Source organism: Colobus angolensis, unplaced genomic scaffold (assembly GCF_000951035.1).
Source record: "Colobus angolensis palliatus isolate OR3802 unplaced genomic scaffold, Cang.pa_1.0 Scaffold12, whole genome shotgun sequence".
Lineage (NCBI taxonomy): Eukaryota > Metazoa > Chordata > Mammalia > Primates > Cercopithecidae > Colobus > Colobus angolensis.
Window position 1 is genome coordinate 481,129 of NW_012113141.1, and position 7,054 is coordinate 488,182.

Below are 7,054 nucleotides of genomic sequence, written 5' to 3' on the forward strand. Positions count from 1 at the left end.
ATGCATTTCATGCTTTCATGGAGTTTACATTCTTAATGTTGGCAGCATACAATAAACATATAAACAAATAAAAAAATGTAAGGTTCAGTAAATGTTAGGAGGAAAAATAAAGTTGGGGGAGGGAACAGAGTGAGAAAGAGTGGGGATCGGGGTGGTCAGGAAAGGCCTCTTGATAGGGGACTTTGAGTGAGACCTGTTTGAGAGGCCAAACGAGTTAGGGGAAAGTGTAGGAGACAAATCTGAGAGTTTACAAAGGGCAAGAAAGTAGGACATAGTAAGGATTTGGCCTTTGTCTCCTGAGGCAACCGCTGTTTTATATGATTCAGAATGCTTCTCCCTCTCCTAATATTAGTTATCTCTATTCTCAGCCTAAGTAGACTAATACTGACTTAATTATAATTATTTTTGGCTGCTTTAATGTAGACTGCTGGCTAAAAAGTGGTACAAATTTTATCTTATAAAATTATTTGATATTTTGGAGATAAATAATTTTCTGCTCTCACTTTTTACTGTTTTATCAAAGTTCTGTATTTTTTATATGAAGTTTCTGTAATTAAAACAATACACACATACACAGGCTTCTAGAGCATTCTTCCAGTAGTAAAACTTGAACAAACTCCTCACCACAAGTATATGAAGTGAGAAATGTGTCAATTAGCTTGATTTACTCATTTTACAATGCATACATATATCAAAACATCACACTGTACAAAATAAATATCTATAAATTTTATTTGCCAATTTTAAGTTAATAAAGCTTGGGAAAAAAAAGAAAGAAATGAATCTTAACAAATACAAGAACAAACTCATAATTAGAACATTATTTGAAGACAAAAATTAAGCTTCTGTATTTGGAAACAAAAACATCATACTGAATTACATTATTAAAAAACACCCATTTCTGGCTGCGCATGATGGCTCATACCTGTAATCCCAGCACTTTGGGAGGCCAAGGCAGGCGGATCACCTGAGGTCAGGAGTTTAAGACCAGCCTGACCAACATGGAGAAACCCCGTCTCTACTAAAAATACAAAATTAGCCGGGCGTGGTGGCGCTTGCCTGTAATCCCAGCTACTCAGGAAGCAGAGGCAGGAGAATTGCTTGAACCCAGGAGGCGGAGGTTGCGGTGAGCCAAGATCATGCCATTGCACTCCAGCCTGGGCAACAAGGGCAAAACTCTATCTCAAAAAAAAAAAATAAAAAATAAAAAAATCCACTCTTAATTAAATCTTGGATCACAATTACAACTTTTGGATTAAATTTTTATAAACAAAGCTTTAAAATCACCATCATAGAGGAATGAGAGAAAGAAAAAAAACAACTTGTATCTAATATTTAAAATAGAAGACCTGAAACTCCTGTTGAAAGCTAAGCTGCTGCATGTCATGAAACAGTGGAGGCTCATGGTAATCACGCACCACATCTTTGACAGCAAACTGCATAATGCTTCCTGCGCAGTAGCCCCTAGAGATTTTCCTTGTTGGTTGTTTATGCAGCATTCGATGTTTGTTTACTTGGATATCTGGACCCAGTTTTTATCAATGAACTAAGAAAAACTTAAGAAGCTATGGGGGAAATATGTGGATGAAAATCATTTTTGTCTGCCCTCCTACCCTCCTCCCTTTACCCAATAGATCCTCTGTTTCATTCTAATTTGCTTTATTTCCAAGTTCATCACCCAGAGTGGAATGTCTTGTGGCAAGCCTTTGTTTCCTCTCTTAGAAAATAAGAATAATCATTATCATCCTACAAGACTGGGGAAGGTCAAATAAGGTAAAGTATTTTGTAAAATGCATAATATGACACAAATATTTGTTGGCATTTCATGTATATTTTCTAGTTTGTTCCCCACGTAGGTGCGGAAAATTCATTATGGGAAACCTTATCAAAGGTATTCTCTCTGGACCTAAGTTTATCTTGCTCTTGGGGCCCCCCATGCTAAATGTGATGAAGGCAGTTAACAAACCACATTCTGTATGCTTTACAAGCAGCTAAATAAGATCATGTGTCTTCATCATGGATTATATAAGAATAATAAGCCTGATTTATTACATGGGTATTCACAAATTCCAAAAGGCAAATATCTCACTCTTATCAGTCTAATTTATATATTGAGAGTTAAAAGGTGTTTGTCCAAATTAAGACAAATTACAAAAACTAGTTTAAAATCTTTGTTTTAAACAAAGAATATCATTGTCTGAAATGTTCCCTCAGAATATATTTTAAGTGCCACAATTCATGATGCTTCCCACTGCACATTCCTCCTCTATTGTTCAGATCCTCCATGTGCCAAATGTTTTCCATAGAATAGCCTGGGCTTTGAAATTAAAATGAGCATTCCAGAAATGCTTTGTTCCTTATACTAAATGCCAGAGAAGTATGAAATGTGAAAAGAACATTGTATAAGAACATTGTGCTTCCATCAAAAAAGGCAATTTCATCTTGCAAGTTATTCACTTTTATAAGTCGTTTGTACCTACATCTTCTTTTAAAATACTCCAATACAGTTATTTGATATTGATTAAACTAAAGTCAAGTGATGTTTTCAATGATTCTTTTTATTTCAGAAAGTAAATATGGCTTGGCAATCCTGTGGAAAAAAAGAAAGCTGAAACTATTTTTTTAACCCCAACTCACCTAAGAGATGTAACTTACTCCTATCAGTGACTGTGACTCACCATAGCAGATGATTCTCACCAAGGGAGAGGATAGGAGGGTGCTATTAGAAAAGGTCTCCCACCTCTTGAAGGAATACCAGCAACCAGTAAATTAGCTTTCAAGTTAGTTATCCTGTAAAATAAATCCTGTGTCCTCATTTTCTTTTTCAGTACTAAATCAGATATATTTCTGTAAGAAAATTTAGTTGGAACAACTTGCAACAAAGATGATTCTAATGTAGGTTCTAAGCCCATGTCTTGCTAACTTTACCTTCTGTCACAGATACAAAATCCTCCCATTCCCCTCTTTCTCAGACTTTAGGGATCCCTCTCATATAGAAAATCTCTAAGAAGATGGCTGAATAGGAACAGCTCCAGTCTACAGCTCCCAGCATAAGTGATGCAGAAGACGGGTGATTTCTGCATTTTGAACTGAGGTACCAGGTTCATCTCACTAGGGCATGTCGGACAGTGGGTGCAGGACAGTGGGTGCAGCCCAATGAGCGAGAACCAAAGCAGGGCGAGGCACCACCTCACACGGGAAGCACAAGGGGTCAGGGAATTCCCTTTCCTAGCCAAGGGAAGCTGTGACGGATAGCACCAGGAAAATCGGGTCACTCTCACCCGAATACCACGCTTTTCCAAGTTTTCTTAGCAAATGGCACACCAGGAGATTATATTCCGCACTTGGCTCAGAGAGTCCCACACCCATGGAACCTCACTCATTGCTAGCATAGCAGTCTAAGATCTAATGGCAAGATGGCAGTGAGGCTGGAAGAGGGGCACCCACCATTGCTGAGCTTGAGTAGGTAAACAAAGCAGCTGGGAAGATGGAACTGGGTGGAGTCCACCAGAGCTCAAGGAAGCCTGCCTGCCTCTATAGACTCTACTAATGGGGGAAGGACATAGCCAAACAAAAGGCAGCAGAAACCTCTGCAGATTTAAATATCCCTGACAGACAGCTTTGAAGAAAGTAGTGGTTTTCCCAGCACGGAGTTTGAGATCTGAGAACACTCAGACTGCCTCCTCAAGTGGGTACCTGACACCCAAGTAGCCTAACAGGGAGGCACCCGCCAGTAGGGGTGGACTGACACTTCATACGGCCAGGTACCCCTCTGAGACAAAGTCTCCAGAAGAACAATCAGGCAACAACATTTGCAGTTCAGCAATATATGCTGTTTTTCTGACTCCGCTGCTGACACCCAGGCAAACAGGGTCTGGAGTGGACCTCCAGCAAACTCCAACAGAACTGCAGCTGAGGGTTCTGACTGTTAGAAGGAACACCAACAAAGAGAAAGGACATCCACACAAAAAACCTCACCTGTACGTCACCATCATCAAAGACCAAAGGTACATAAAACCACAAAGATGGGAAATAAAAAGAGCAGAAAAGTTGAAAATTCTAAAAATCAGAGCAGCTCTCCCCCTCCAAAGGAAGGCAGCTCCTCGCAAGCAACGGAACAAAGCTGAATGGAGAATGGTTTGATGAGTTGAGAGAAGAAGGCTTCAGATGATCAAACTTCTCCAAGCTAAAGGAGGAAGTTTAAACCCGTCACAAAGAAGCTATAAACCTTGAAAAAAGATTAGATGAATGGCTAACTAGAATAACCAGTGTAGATAAGTCCATAAATGACCTGATGGAGCTGAAAAACCATGGCACGAGAATTAAGTGATAAATGCACAAGCCTCAGGAACCAATTCCATCAACTGGAAGAAAGGGTATCAGTGATTGAAGATCAAATGAATGAAATGAAGCGAGAAGTTTAGAGAAAAAAGAGTAAAAAGAAATGAACAAAGCCTCCAAGAAATATGGGACTATGTGAAAACACCAAATCTACATCTGATTGGTGTACCTGAAAGAGACAGGGAGAATGGAACCAAGTTGGAAAACACTCTTCAGGATATTATGCAGGAGAATTTCCCCAGCCTAGCAAGGCAGGCCAACATATAAATTCAGGAAACACAGACACCACCACAAAGATACTCCTCAGAAAGAGCAACTCCAAGACACATAATTGTCAGATTCACCAAAGTTGAAATCAAGGAAGAAATGTTAAGGGTAGCCAGAGAGAAAGGTGGGGTTACCCACAAAGGGAAGCGCATCAGACTAACAGCGGATCTCTCGGCAGAAACTCTACAAGCCAGAAGAGAGTGGGGGCCAATATTCAACAGTCTTAAAGAAAAGAATTTTCAAACCAGAATTTCATATCCAGCCAAACTAAGCCTCATAAGTGAAGGAGAAATAAAATCCTTTACAGACAAGTAAATGCCGAGAGACTTTGTCACCACCAGGCCTGCCCTACAAGAGCTCCTGAAGGAAGCACTAAACATGGAAAGGTACAACTGGTACCAGCCACTGCAAAAATATGCCAAATTGTAAAGACCATCGATGCTAGGAAGAAACTGCATCAAATTAGGAGAAAAATAACCAGCGAACTTCATAATGACAGGATAAAATTCACACATAACAATATTAACCTTAAATGTAAATGGGCTAAATGCTCTAATTAAAAGACACACACTGGCAAATTGGATAAAGAGTCAAGACCCATCAGTGTGCTGTATTCAGGAGACCCATCTCATGTGCAGAGACACACATAGGCTCAAAATAAAGGGATGGAGGAAGATCCACCAAGCAAATGGAAAACAAAAAAAGGCAGGGGTTGCAATCCTAGTCTCTGATAAAACACACTTTAAACCAACAAAGATCAGAAGAGACAAACAAGGCCATTACACATTGGTAAAGGGATCAATTAAACAAGAAGAGCTAACTATCATAAATATATATATACCCAACACAGGAGCACCCACATTCATAAAACAAGTCCTTAGAGATCTACAAAGAGACTTAGACTCCCACACAATAATAATGGGAGACTTTAACACCACACTGTCAACATCAGACAGATCAATGAGACACAAAGTAAAAAGGGTATCCAGGGATTGAACTCAGCTCTGCAACAAGTAGACTTAATAGACATCTACAGAACTCTCCACCCCAAATCAACAGAATAATCATTCTTCTCAGCACCACATCACACTTATTCCAAAATTGACCACATAGTTGGAAGTAAAGCGCTCCTCAGCAAATGTAAAAGAACAGAAATTATAACAAACTGTCTCTCATACCACAGTAAAATCAAACTAGAGCTCAGGATTAAGAAACCTATTCAAAACTGCTCAACTACATGGAAGCTGAACAACCTGCTCCTGAATGACTACTGGGTACATAACAAAATGAAGGCAGAAATAAAAATGTTCCTAGAAACCAATGAGAACAAAGACACAGCATACCAGAATCTCTGGGACATATTTAAAGCAGTGTGTAGAGAGAAATTTATAGCACTAAATGCCCACAAGAGAAAGCAGAAAAGATAGAAAATTAACACCTTAACATCACAATTAAAAGAACTAGAGAAGCAAGAGCAAACACATTCAAAAGATAGCAGAAGGCAACAAATAACTAACATCAGAACAGAACTGAAGGAGATAGAGACACAAAAATCCCTTCAAAAAATCAATGAATCCAGGAGCTGGCTTTTTGAAAAGATCAACAAAATTGATAGACTGCTAGTAAGACTAATAAAAAAGAAAAGAGAGAAGAATCAAATAGATGCAATGAAAAATAATAAAGGGGAAATCACCAGCAATCCCACAGAAATACAAACTACCATCAGAGAATACTATAAACACCTCTACGCAAATCAACTAGAAAATCTAGAAGAAATGGATAAATTCCTGGACACATACACCCTCCCAAGACTAAACAAGGAAGAAGCTGAATCCCTGAATAGACCAATAACAGGCTCTGAAATCGAGGCAGTAATTAATAGCCTAACAACAAAAAAAGTTGAGGACAAGACGGATTCACAGCCGAATCTACTAGAGGTACAAGGAGGAGCTGGTACCATTCCTTTAGAAACCATCCCAATCAATAGAAAAAGAGGGAATCCTCCCTAACTCATTTTATGAGGCCAGCCTCATCCTGATACCAATGCCTGGCAGAAACATAACAAAAAGAGAGAATTTCAGACCAATATCCCTGATGAACATTGATGCAAAAATCCTCAATAAAATACTGGCAAACCAAATCCAGCAGCACATCAAAAAGTTTATCCACAATGATCAAGTGGGCTTCATCCCTGGGATGCAAGGCTGGTTCAACATACACAAATCAATAAACATAATTCAGCATATAAACGGAACCAAAGACAAAAACTACATGATTATCTCACTACATACAGAAAAGGCCTTTGACAAAATTCAACAGCCCTTCATGTTAAAAACTCTCAATAAACTAGCTGTTGATGGGACATATCTCAAAATAATAATAGCTATTTATGACAAACCCACAGCCAATATCATACTGAATGGACAAAAACTGGAAGCATTCCCTG

At 38.9% G+C, this 7,054-nt stretch overlaps 1 protein-coding gene across 1 annotated transcript in view; it reads right to left on the reverse strand.

Moving 5' to 3' along the window:
* Window positions 1–7,054, reverse strand: part of CTNNA3 (catenin (cadherin-associated protein), alpha 3) — a 518,663-nt gene that overhangs the window by 452,324 nt on the left and 59,285 nt on the right. The gene's annotated exons all lie outside the window — the stretch shown is intronic.